This window comes from Mizuhopecten yessoensis, unplaced genomic scaffold (genome assembly GCF_002113885.1).
Source record: "Mizuhopecten yessoensis strain PY_sf001 unplaced genomic scaffold, ASM211388v2 scaffold8123, whole genome shotgun sequence".
NCBI classification, from domain to species: domain Eukaryota; kingdom Metazoa; phylum Mollusca; class Bivalvia; order Pectinida; family Pectinidae; genus Mizuhopecten; species Mizuhopecten yessoensis.
In genome coordinates, this window is record NW_018407390.1 from 3,256,681 (window position 1) to 3,270,912 (window position 14,232).

The 14,232-nt window shown below is 35.5% G+C and overlaps 1 protein-coding gene across 2 annotated transcripts in view; it reads right to left on the minus strand.

The window, feature by feature from the left end:
* LOC110454997 (band 4.1-like protein 3) overlaps nucleotides 1–14,232 on the minus strand; it is a 44,014-nt gene that overhangs the window by 9,251 nt on the left and 20,531 nt on the right. The window lies entirely within an intron of this gene.

Genomic DNA, 14,232 nt, shown 5'->3' on the forward strand with positions numbered 1-14,232 from the left:
AAATCGTTTTCCAGACACTAAATGTAAAACACACAATTCCTAATAACTACACATTGTGTATCATCTGAACTGTTTCTTTTTTATATACAATTTTTTAATTTATGTATCTCAACATCAGGTATATTTCTGTACCAATAGGTAACAAATGCCCTTTACTCTATGAAGGTGTTCAGTATTGATTATTGTATGTCAGGGTTTTACCTAGCATTTCTCTGTTCTTGCAAACCTACTGCTAGATAATTTACTGCTTGAGTACATTTAATTGTATGAGCAATGATCATGAGAAAATCAATACCTCTTCTTGGAGTAACTTATTGCAGCAAATACGGTAATAAAAAAATAACCAACACAGGAGACCTGTTTGATATCTATACAGATCTGTGTATTTTTCTGATGGTGATAATCCGAGTATTTTTGCATTACTTAATTTTCCTAATTTAAAAGAATGAAAAAAAACCCCAAAAAAGTCAACACTTTTCAAGCCAATTTTGTTTTTTCTGCCTTAATTACAGATGTCTTTATCAATAGGTATAAATTAGTGTTAAGACAAAAAGACTGAAGTTTCAATTTGTAACAATAAATGGTTTTTTTCCTCTTGGCTTTGGATTTTTATGATGATTACGGTAAACAGGGAGCTGTTACCAAGTTACAAATGTTTCGTTTCCTTTGATATCTCGACCAATCAATACTTACACAGGGAAAACACAGTTTACAATAGACACGAAATGCATAGTAATCAATCTACAATGACTATTGATTTTTATCACCAGCGTCACTACCCTAATTTTTCGTTATCAGGCTTCATTGTACTTTGATCCGAGATAATCTATTTTGCTAAATAATGCAGATAAATTTAAGATTTAAAAATGTTGATTAGATGCTCTACTTGTCCTTTTTGTAAATCAGGATTTATTTCTCCACATGTTGTATTTTCAGGTGTTTTTAAGGTCAAAACTCTGCATGTAAGCTATGGAGCTGTCCTGATGTGGATGCCATGACAGTGAATTTTTTTTTAATGGCCCTGGTGAAAATTTCAGAAAAAGACATTCATCACAAATGTCTCAGATGTCAGGGAGACCTCCTGGTGCCCTCTTGGAAATTTACATAAATATTTATGATGTATATCAGTCCAAAGTGTGTATATATTTGCCACAACTCTGTTCTGTCAACACTGGTCAGTCTACAACAGAACTGGACAATACTGAATTAAGATGTAGGTACACCCACTAGAGCGATAAGACCAACTTTATTACCAGTTAACTGTGAAACTTAACAACTGTATAGCCTCTCTTATCATTGCCCGTCACATTCCAGAATAATATAACAGATAATCTGACGACATTGACATAGGAGATCCTACATCATATTAGCTGGTCAGCTCTATAAGGAGTCTATTTGATATGGTTTATAATCTATTAAACTAGTTAAAAATACTTTTTCATCTGGTACGACCATTTTTCAAAACCATACTTGAATATTTTGTTCACATTTTAAATTCATCACCAGTGAAAGTGATGGTAAAAATATGATGTGTATTTGTTTAATCTATCACACATGTATACACATTCCTGATATATCAGATAAACATAACACATGACCGCCTACTACATTTGAAAGCCAATATCCGGTCTGCCCAATGGGAAATATATATATATATATATCACAAAGATAATTCTGTAAATAATTGTCAAAACATACATTGACTGTTGAGTTAGCGTTGGACACAAACATTCCACATAACTCTCAGTTCCTTGATGGAGACTCCACTCAGCTGTGAACTGTTGACATTAATTCATTCTATCTTTAATTGTTTATGCTATCTCTTGTTTAAATAAACAGTAGGATTAATACAAACTTTCTAACATGAATATCCCTTATCATCTTTCAAAATTTTATTAAAATTTATTGATTTAATCACTCTCCAGTATATGTTTTTAATCATAATCTGGTTTTTATATTAAAGGAAAATTTACTAAATGAGATCAATTAAGTGTTTACTGCGAGTTAACTCATTTACCCCTTAAGACGCATTTGAACTCCTCCAATTCAAAGGTTGGAATAATTCATTATGACATTGCAGGGGTGAATGATTTAATGGCTATCTTGTACACAAATATTCACTATGATGGGAAAAATGTTCATTTTCTTGAATTTTCCAGAACCAAGACATTGCATGGTTTCATATGTTTTCTTTTTCAATGTTAACAAAACAGATGTAATGTGTAAGAAAAAGTTTTTAAAAAAATGTTGAAATATTACAACACAAGACAGACTTGGATTAAATCAAAATTTAATGTCTGGACATACGTCATATATATAACACAAAATATACAATTTTAGCACAGTACATTATATATATCTATATACATGTATTGGCCAGTAGCACACAAGTCATCAGTGAAAAGCATATAGGCACCCATATCCCAGCTATTACAGTGTATATACACCTACAGCTGTTAGTTTAAAAAACGTAAGGCAAAGAATTAGAATTTACACATAGTGGAAAAAAAACATTGTCATGTTACAGTTTAAAATTGATGAATTGATTGTCAGTATAAAATAAATGTTTGCTGTGTTGACAACTTATCGTCTAATTTTTACACCAATCTTTTACAAAAAACACAAAAGCCCTGATTTCACAATCAATTCCGTGTTTACATTTCTTCATATTTAATCAACAGATTAGAAAGAAAAAAAAATCTAAATATTTTTACTTCAGGTTGTAAGTTAAATCATCATTTGGTTGTGAATTATGATCAATCCTAGCAGGTTTTATATAAACTAATAAAAATCCTTGATTTTAAACAATTTTTACTCTCTGTTTATACATAATAAAAAAAATATTATTTAACGTCACTTATAAATTGCATAAAACATTGATCAAAAATGAGCAATTACCGTCATAATTATCACAGCATTTATTAACAATAGCTCTACTTAGTATTACATGTATATGAGACTGAAGAAATATTTAATTTTACACAATATTTAAAACCAAGAGACATTTAAACAACCGACAAATTCTGTCAACATGACAAAATGTATCAATATGATTTAAAACATTTAGCGTTGTTTGGATCTCCTAATTGGATCTATAAAAACAATGTGAATTCAGATACATGTATATGCCATGTCTTTGTGTTGTAAACATTTTCATTAACAGTATTTTTCTATATCTTTTTTAAATTTGTTCCTTTACTCATTGCACAATAGTTTCCCAGACAAAAATTATAAGGACAGATTTTCTCACCAATATAAATATATTCATCCATATAAATAAATAGACTGAAAACATATGAAATTTATTTGATCCAATGCAGCAACATAGAAATTTCAATATCCAACTTAATTAAGATAAAGGGTACCATCCAGCTTATATGTTTTAACCATTGTCAATATTATGAAATGTTCAGGTCCATTTTAACAGAGGTATTTAATATGAATTTATGTCACTAATGTGATGCATTTTACATAATGATAAAAAAAACAAAAAAACTGCATAGGTCGAACTCCAAACTTATACATTGAGAAATGAATTATCAACAAGGGAAGTAACTCTACACCAGAAAAGTCATTTTTTGTATATAAGGGAAAATACTCCAAGTAAAAAACTTGTTGATTGTAACTTTTTTGAGATTTTAACCGCTGTTATGCTACCCTTTACCTTAAGGTGGTTATTGTATAAACACAGAGTAGAAATAGACTACTACATATATCACAGGAATAAACAGTTGGTTTACAATGTCTATTGAATGGTGGCTTTAAATGAGGTCAATAATCACACAACTACAGGTAGCACAAAAACTTAACAATAATATAAATAATTTTAAATAAAGTGACTAAAAAGGTAAATATTGGGACTTCAACAACTCTAGCTGTATGCTAACAACTTACAATAAAATAATACACATTACAATATATACTATAACTGAAATCTAACCATTGATTACAAAAAACCTATATGAAAACTGATCAAATTGGGTTGTAACGTTATCATGATAAAGCCACACTCAAAATTAAGCCTACTCCTCCAAACTTATTGTTATATAAATTTGGGAATGGGTGATTTTCACATTACAAATTAAGCCCCTTCCCCTTCTTTGAAGAAATAAATATTAGTCTCCTTCACCCGTACTCCACTCCTTAAGGAATGACCCCCCCCCCTCCTTCCCCACTCCTTAAAGGAATGACACCCCCCTTCAGCTCCCAGGGCTTCTATCATAGGTAGGTGACAGACACATAAGATGGATGCTTTTAATGTGTGATGTATATATACACAACTGTATTGAGCTAAATAGATGTTTCTGATATGTTTTGATAACACTAATCAACACCAGAAGACTTCAGTCCACAAACAAAACATGGAGGACAATGTACATCTACTGAAGTTAGATAATTCCATTCAAGATTCCATCTCAAAGGCTCCATAACTTCATTGTATGACTGTAAAGCTCAAAAATAGTTACCAAGTTATCAGGAATAAAAAATGAAGCTTACTTAATATCTATTATCATAAATAAACAATACCCAGGAATATAATGATGGAAAACGACAATAAAAGTTAGCAAGAAAAAATAGATCACAGATGAAAAGTCTTTAAATCTAAAGAAAGAGATCAATCAATTTTTATATTTGTAGTTCCAGCGCAAATAGTGTTCACAAAATTACTTTCATATATATAAAGCATAAAGTTGTTTGCCATTTACAAGTTTAAATGTAAAGAAGTAGTTTTTTCACATACACTTTTGCAGTTGTTTATCGTCTGCTCAAAACTGTAGTTAAGTATCTAGGTATTTACAACGATGCAATCTACAGTGAATGGCCACACACTACATCAAAAACAATAAAACCTCATTTAGCAATTCAAAAAATTAAAGCAAATTAAATACAATGCCTTAGATAAATACAATCAAATTTTCACTCAAAATATGTAGGCAACCCCCAGTATTACAATAGACTAAACCTTATTCTCACAACTCAATGTAAAACTACAATTTGTATGTCAACTTTTTTACTGCATTTTGCTGTAAACTATAGTATTTTTTTATATATAATTGGCTCTACACTATAGCATACTAGCATTAATGAAAAGACCCAAATAAATTTGACTAAACCAAGTTTAAAGGCAGATTTTTTTTTTTAAAAAGGTTTCAATTTACACGTATATTATACAGTACAGGCATACTAAACTAAACGAAAAATACTTTAAATCGCCAAACATATCACATTGTTATTTCACTACTGACTAGTCACTATAATTGGTTTTATCAAACATCTAAAAGGTTTTTAGTATCGACATGTATAAGAAGCTGTGTTTTACACATGAAAGTTACATACACTGAATTTCAAAAGACAAAACGCTCCATCAATAACCTATCAAGATGTTATATATTTAATTGGCACATTCATAAACAATAACGAAATATAGCTATCATATTTAGAAAAAATATTTTAACAAAAACATATACACTGTACAATATTTTGCAGATCATATTTCACATTTGAAATGAAGATTATAAAATAATTTTGAATCAACATTTGTAAGTTATATACCACATACACAAATATATCGATGATTTATAAAGAAGTGGCAAGGACAATAATCTTAAAATAACTAAATTAAACACCGACTTATGTTTTATCGCCATTTTTTTGTAAATATTTATCAATCATTGAACAATTCTTCATTGAATTAAAGTTTTATTATCCCTGACTAATCGTGCAGTAAATTGTGCTCATAAATCAATGTTGACATAAATACCTCACTAAAATATAGGTGATCTTTAAGACACTGACATACATATATTGCACCTTTGATTAAATAAATTGAAAATATTTTATAAAAAATTCAGTGTACTAATTCATTGAATGCTAGAATATGCAAGACTGAGTTGTCTATATTACGTAGTCCCAATGATTTAGCTATGTTAGACACGATCAGCTCACCTTCAAAACCCATCGATTCACGTGATACCAATATCTTCTCTTTACCCTTAGAATACATCCTGACAAAGTTGAAGGCTCACAGATTTCAGGTATAAAAACCTGACCAATTAATTGCTAGGCTGATACCTGTCCTTAGAAGATTAGACAAGCTACACCCAAGTTAAAAGCCTGTCAATTTTACTGTTAAGCTGCTGCCTGATTCCTTTGGTCGTCATAAAAGACTTCAGACTAGACTACTTTTATCATCGGCAAGGTGACGTGTAAGGAGCCTTCAATTTTGTCACGACATATTCTGAGGGTGCAGAGATATATGTATCGAGAGCGAAACTCTTAAATTTCAAAGATGCAGTAATCGGAACTAGGTTTATAATATAATGTTTAAACCTCTAGTTGCTAGGGGTATAGCCAAGTTGTGATGTTTGTCTGACTTTGTAGATCTAAACCTCCAAAAACATGTACATGGCACTGTGAAAATTTAATTATGGTTGACTCCACGCATTAACCCTGGAGTTTTATTGTTAGGTGAAAAGGTACAAAGACAAAAAGTCACTCTACCTACAATCATGTTATAAAAGTTGGGGGGGGGGGTATCAAGTTAAACATACATCTATCTGAATTGTATGAAAAATACCTCATTTTGCAGAATCTATAGACACTATAGTCTTGGGGATTTCGTATTGTCGAAAGCTATCTTCTTTCAAAATGTTTTGCATAATAGCTACAATGATGAAATAAAAGAGGAAAAATGTAAGTAAAAAGTATTTTTTTTCTTTAAAAATTTCAAATGCAGTATTGATCGCATAAATCTGGTGAATATCTTTTAAAACCCACCGAAACAGTAACACAATTAATATCTATTAAGTCCGTGAATGGATTGAAATATTAGTATTTAACAAAGATATCAATGTAAAAAGTTCTTAATGCTTCTTTTTCATCTTTATATTTAAAAAAAAAATAGTTTGAAAACATTAGTACATTTATATTAAAAAAAAATAATACTTATTATATTTTCATTTAGATAAAAAATGGGAGGGGTATTTTTAGAGCAGTAGCCAGTATTATGTTTTATTTTTGCCAGCTAGGAATGCAATTCAGATAAAATTATGTTATATATATATATATTTTTACGTTTCAGAACCAGTAGGTAAACCTGAGAAAATGTTTGAAATGTTAATGTATGACTTCCTAGCTCTACAAGGTAATGTGAGGATTATGATTTATCTAATTATGATATCTTGTCATAACAAATGTAGTTAATATGCCAATGTTATAGAAGAAAATCATAAAAAAATCAATCAAGGTAAAAAATGAAATGGACTGTAAGAACCAGGATGATGGGCTGAGCAGAAAGAATGGCAGTGATTACTACAGGACATCCTGATGATGGGCTGAGCAGTTAGAATGGCAGTGATTACTACAGGACAGCCTGATGATGAAATCTACATGAAACAATATGTGGGAATCGTGATGAAAACGTCCTGCAGCTGATAACTAGAGCACTGTCGAAAGGTCATAGGTTAAAATGAAGATTGAGACAAGCCAGATGAGCAAGACAACAATGACTTCTGTGAGAAGGTGCAGCACTGTGTTTGGGGCCTCCGTTTCTTCCTTTAGAGGAGGGTCCTGACAGGATTCATAATTCCTCCACTCCGGTTCATCCCTTACATTAGGACCAGCATCTTCCTGCAACTCTTTGGGAACTGTTGCTTCTGTTTTTGTTCGATCAATTGACTTTTCATCATGTTTTTTAGCACCTTTTGTATATGTTTTACTTCCAGAACCTTCTGTTGTGCAGGTTTGTGATTTTGATGGTTGCCTTGTATCAGGGCTATCAGACTGATCTGCCCAAACAACGTGTCTGTCACCTGAAGGTGAGGAGGAATGGGATTTTAGTGATGAGGGATAGGAAGTTGGTGCTCGGGCAGATGAATTCTGTGATGAATGTGGTATGGATGAATCTTGAGATGACGTTGGAGAAGACAGATTGTTGGACGCCAAAGGTGAAGACGTTTCAACAGATGGCTGTGTTGTAGTCATTGTAAACGACTGTGATGTAGACGATTGTGATGTTGATGATTGGGGCGACGACTGTGTTGAACCGAATGTAGATGACTGTGATGTACATGAATCTGGAGATGACAGTTGTGTAGATACTTGTGAAGAGGTGCAAGGTTCAGAAGAACATGGATTTAACTGATGTGGAAGTGGTGATTGCAATGACGTTGAGGACTTGTCATTGTCAGGTTGAACGGTGCTGGAACTGTTTTGAATAGCTGACAGAGCTCTAACAGACGTATCAGTTCCCATATCAGTACAAGGATTTCCACTTGAGCCGAATGGTTTAGGTACAACCGAGTCACTGTCAGAGTGCGATGTTGGGATGATGCTTTTTGTAGAAGATGAATCTGTGGTGTCAACGGCAGCATTCTGTAAATTATTACAGCTGCTGGAAATAATGTCTTGTACATAAGACTGAACTGCAGTATAACTATAAGTGTTTAAAGAACTATCACATTGTTCCTGTTTGTCTTGGTGTTTAACTGTTTCTGCTTTTGTTGAAGGAATTCTAGATTCTACTTCATTTTCATGTTTACAAAGCAGAGGTTCTGGATCGGCTGATTTATTACTTGGTTCTACAGTTTTCTTCATTGCATCTTCCTCTTTCAATTTTTGAAGAGCTGTGCTGTCATTGTCTTCACATTTTATTTCTGACGTAGACACACCTGATGCTTTTGTTGGTGTCTGATGTCGTTGGTCAGCATTTATTGGAGTTTCTTCTCCCTCCAGTATGGGCTCAACTGTTGGTTTCCTCACACCTTGAGGCCCCTTTACCAAGCCTTTCTGCTCCTGCAACTTTCCCCCACTCTGTGCATTTGATCTTGAATACAATGCAGGGGACACTAGACTTAGGTAAAAGTCGGGTGCCCTCCTAACAGGGGTTTTGCCACTTTTTATTCTATCATGTAAACTGTCCTTATCGGCTGTGTTATTGGTTCCTGTCTTTAGAGTTGCGAGTCTAAGTTTGGGGTTTACACTATAGGTTCCTCTTTCTTTAAGTCTCATTGAGGGATCAAATTTGATAGCTCTTGGCTTTACAGAATATGTCTCCCCCAAAGACAAAGCCATGTCGGAGTTCCACGTCCGACGTAATGGAGTTACCGGGTACTCAGATGACACTTCCTGTTTTGAGCTGTGTCTCTTTAGCACAAACTCCTCACCAAACTCAGAGTCAGTGTCACTGAAATCTCCTTGGACTCCTCCAGCTTTAGGACCTACATCTGGAGGACACTTTTTGAGTTGTTCAGAAGATGAAACAGGTTGAGGATATTTAGGGACGTTTCTACTGTCTTTCACTTCCTTCTTTACCTCAGAGACTGTATCACCAACATTAAACCTTTGTATTTGTTCTGTAGAGGGCATTGCTTGATCTGTAGGATACAGGGTTGGTCCTGTATGGATCTTACTTCTATCTTCAGTTTGTTCACTTAGAAATTGGTGACGCTCTGTTGGTTTGAAAATAAGGCCAGTGCCAGGATATGGCTTTGGTATGCCATAAAGCTTACTTTTTGCTTCCACCAGGGGAACTAGTTCTGGTTGTTCCACAGCTCTGAACTGTTGAGTGGGAAGTGTCTGTACATGTTGCGGTAAATGATCTTTGATTTCAGTTTTGCTCTCAAGTTTCCACTTTCCATCAACCCCAAGCATAAGAACATCCTCAGATTCACCGCCATGAACAGCACCATATAAATCAATGCCATCCTCTTTACTACTGCCTGAATCTGCCTGTGTTATTGATGTAATAGTTGGTGCCATATCTGTACTAGCAGGTGGCTTGTCTGCAATGATAGGTGCCTTGTTTGTACCAGGTGGCTTGTCTGTACTAGTAGGTAGCTTGTCTGCAATGATAGGTGCCTTGTTTGTACTAGGTGGCTTGTCTGTACTAGTAGGTACCTTATTTGTACTAGTAGGTGTCTTGTTTGTACTAGGTGGATTGTCTGTGCTAGTAGGTATCTTGTCTGCAATGATAGGTGCCTTGTTTGTACTAGGTGGCTTGTCTGTGCTAACAGGTACCTTATTTGTACTAGTAGGTGTCTTGTTTGTACTAGGTGGATTGTCTGTGCTAATAGGTGCCTTGTCTGTATTGCTAGGTGGCTTGTCTGTTATGATAGCTGGCTTACTTGCACTTGTGTGTGCCTTTTCTGTACAAGTGGGTGTCTTGCCTGTGTCAGAGGATGCCTTGTCTGTACTAGTTGGTGCCTTGGCTGTACCTGAGGGGGCTTTGTCTGTACTTGTAGATGCCTTATCTGTACCTGAGGGTGCTTTGTCTGTACTTGTAGATGCCTTGTCTGTACCTGAGGGTGCTTTGTCTGTACCTAAGGGTGCCTTGGCTGTACCTGAGGGGGCTTTGTCTGTACTTGTAGATGCCTTGTCTGTACTAGTTGGTGCCTTGTCTGTACTAGTTGGTGCCTTGTCTGTACCTGGGGGGGCTTTGTCTGTACCTGAGGGGGCTTTGTCTGTACTTGCAGATGCTTTGTCTGTGTATTTTGCCTTATCCTCTTTTTTCGGTTTGGTGAATGTTGGTTTATATTTTACATCTACATTTGCTGCCAGGACTGGTTGAAAGTCCTTTTTAACTTCCGAAAGACCTAAAGACAATCTGTCTCGATGTGAAAAACTCTTCTCACTTTGAGGCAGTGTTCGGGCCTCAGTGAAAAAGTCCATAACCTGTATTTCTTCCTCTATCTCTAATTCTTTCTCATTCAGATTTTGACCTAGACCCTCCACAATTCTGTCCTCACTGTCTACTGCCTGTATTTTGGGTGCGACTACATGTACAGTACAATCAGGAAGGCTGGCAGTGGCATCTTTAGATTCTGAGAGCTTTCCTGGTACTGTTGCGTCGATCACAGTCCCAGATGCTTCCTGGGATTGCTCACCTCTGACCTCAGACATTTCTGTCATAATGTCATCTACCAATTTTTCTATAGACTTCCTGTTTTCCTGGAATGTGTCAGTACTTACTCTGTCTGTGACATGAATCTGATCTTTAGGTTTCCTTTTACTGACTTTCTTAGTGGAAGGACTTGTGTCAAACTTTCTCTTGATCACCACACCACTGTTAAAACTTCTGTTTAGGACATCCTCATCTTCCTCTTCACCATCAACTCTTATTTGTATGTTTTCACACACCTCAATACTACGGGGTCTGGCAGGCAAACCAGACCTCTGATAATTCTCTGGTCTGGGTTCCTGACCAGAGCTATGTCTTCTAATGAGTGAACCATTTGTCTGAACACCAAGACCTTTTCTGATAATTGAGTTTGACCTTTTCAACTCTGAACCTTGATCATCTGACCTTAAAGGCAGCACATCTTTTGCAATGACTGGAGATTTAAAAGAACCTGTGAATTCTCTTGGTTCTCCTGGTTTTGATTTCTGATCTGTCTTCCTTTGAACAGAACCAACGTTAAGTGTCCTGTAGGATTCCATTTTAGGCACCTTTGATACAGTGACTAAATTTTCCTCTGACAAAAACACAGAGTCCATTGTATCATGTAATTCTTTCTTTGGAGAACTTGACCTATTCTTAAGTTTGGAAAAGGGCGATACAGCTATTTTTTCCTCTACTGGGAATGTCATATCTTTCCTCTCTAGTCCGGGTTCTTTTTGAGTGGGTGACCACTGTGTATCCTTCAAATCAATGTCTGGTTTCTGGTCTATTGTACTTCCTACCCTGTGATCCACAGGCACCCTTGACCAGTCTCTCTTAGAATCTTTCAAGTTTGGTGACGTGACACTTTTTTCCTCCAGGGAATAAGTGTATGCTAGCCAGTCTTTAAACTGGTGATGTGCTGATTTCTGACCGGACAGGTCAGCCTGAGATACATCGCTGCTTGGTAAAGTTCTAGACGCCATTTCTTTATAATTAGGATTTTTCTTTAATGGTATCTCTTGTCTGATATCATCAAAAGATGTATTGACAGAGTTGTCATTCTTATCAAGTTCTTTGTCTATTAATGTTTCTCTAGATTGTGAGCCTTTGTCCACAAATTGCTCTCGTGCAAAATATGGATTTTTCTTCAGAGGAATATCTGGTCTAACATCAGTAGCACAAACTTCGTTCGAGTCTTTGATATTGCAGCCAAATTTATCCAAAGCCTCCTCAAATGATTTGTCTTTACTTCTCCGACTGTTTTCTGATTTGCGTTTTTTAGCCTCATTCTTTGCCAAAGCTTCATCTATAGATATTTCCCTTTGTACTGTTGATCTGTTTTCTGAGATTCTGTGGGGTTCTTCACCATAATCCTTCTCTTGCTTCCTTATTTTCTCATTCTTTTCAGATTTCTCAACAGGTTTTTTGCTAGATTGCTTCATTTGCTCTGCAGACATGACATCATCAACTGATGTTTCCTTTGACCATGGCATGACACTGTCAAAAGATGTTTCCTTTGACCTTGGCATTATATCATCAATTGATGTCTCTTTTGACCTTGGCATGACATCATCAATGGATGTTTCCTTTGACATTGGCATGACATTATCAATGGATGTTTCCTTTGACCTTGGTTTGAAATCATCAATGGATGTTTCCTTTGACCTTGGCATGACACTGTCAAAAGATGTTTCCTTTGACCTAGGAATGACATCATCAATGGATGTTTCCTTTGACCTTGGCATGCCATCATCAACAGATGTTTCCTTTGACCTTGGCATGACATTATCAATGGATGTTTCCTTTGACCTTGGAATGACATTATCAATGGATGTTTCCTTTGACCTTGGAATGACATCATCAATGGATGTTTCCTTTGACCTTGGAATGACATCATCAATGGATGTTTCCTTTGACCTTGGCATGATATCATCAATGGATGTTTCATTTGACCTTGGCATAACATCATCAATGGATGTTTCATTCGATCTTGGCATGACATCAATGAATGTTTCTTTTGACCTTGGCATGACATCATCTATAGATGTTTCCTTTGACCTTGGCATGACATCATCAATGGATGTTTCCTTTGACCTTAGCATGACATCATCAATAGATGTTTCCTTTGACATTGGCATGACATCATCAATGGATGTATCCTTTGACCTTGGCATGACATCATCAATAGATGTTTCCTTTGACCTTGGCATGACATCATCAATGGATGTTTCCTTTGACCTTGGTAATACATTGTCTACAGATGTTTCCTTTGACATTGACATTATATTACCCATCATCCTTTTGTCTGTAGGTTTTTCAGACTTGCCTCCTTGCATGACATTTTCTAAGGCAGTTTCTTTTGGTTTCAAAACCTTAAGTTCTTTTTCATCAACGTATGTTTGAGCCCTATCATTTCTGTCAAAGGATTCATCGAAATAACTGTCAATCAAAGGATCCTTAACATTTCTATTGAAATCTTCCCCCCTATCATCCATGGTAGTTTCTTTAGACTTTCCCTTTTGACTCATATACATTGGCAAAGTTTCGAAATTTGTACCAGTTAAAGTTTCTGGTTTGATTGCCTCTACAGATGCTTCAATGCATTTAGTTTCAGCCATGTATGGATCAGAGGAACTGTAAGACTGGTGCTGTCTTGTTGATGTTGCATTCCTGATGATTTCCTCCCCATAATCATCTTTCTTGTTTGGAACCCTTGATGACGTATCCAAATCTTGCACTGCATCCAGAAAAGGTGCATCGTCTATATCCTCATCTGATGTAACTTTGGCCTTAAAAGGGATTGGAGATATAGGTAAAGGAGGGGCAGTGTTCTCGTCATTAAAGCTATCTAGTTCAGAAGTCATTTTCGCAACAGAGAAGAGTTTAGAGTCGTCTAAAGAAACGAGAGATGTGAAAATATCTGTGTCTGAATCAGAGGAAGAGGAGCTGTAAGAGTACGCTAACCTTGATGGTTTAACATCTGTTTCTTCTAAATCTAAACTATGACTTTTCACATGTGTTTTGGATTGATCAAACGACCTTGTGTTTTCTGGGTGTACAATTTCTTCGTTTACATAAACAGCAGGGATAGTTTTATAGACCGGCGACTCACGCTCACCGACCTCTGAAGGAGGTACCTTTTTACTAACTGAATGATTAGAGGGGAGGTCCCCGTGTGTTTTGGATACTGAGCGATTCCCCTTACGTGTTTTGCTTTTACTCGATTCAAGTTTAACTGATCTTGGTTCAGAAATGACTTCTCTATTTTCTTCTGAAGACACTTCAGAATCAGAAAAATATCTCTGAAGCTTTGGAAAATCTTCTGACCAATCATGACCAAGATTTTCCAGATC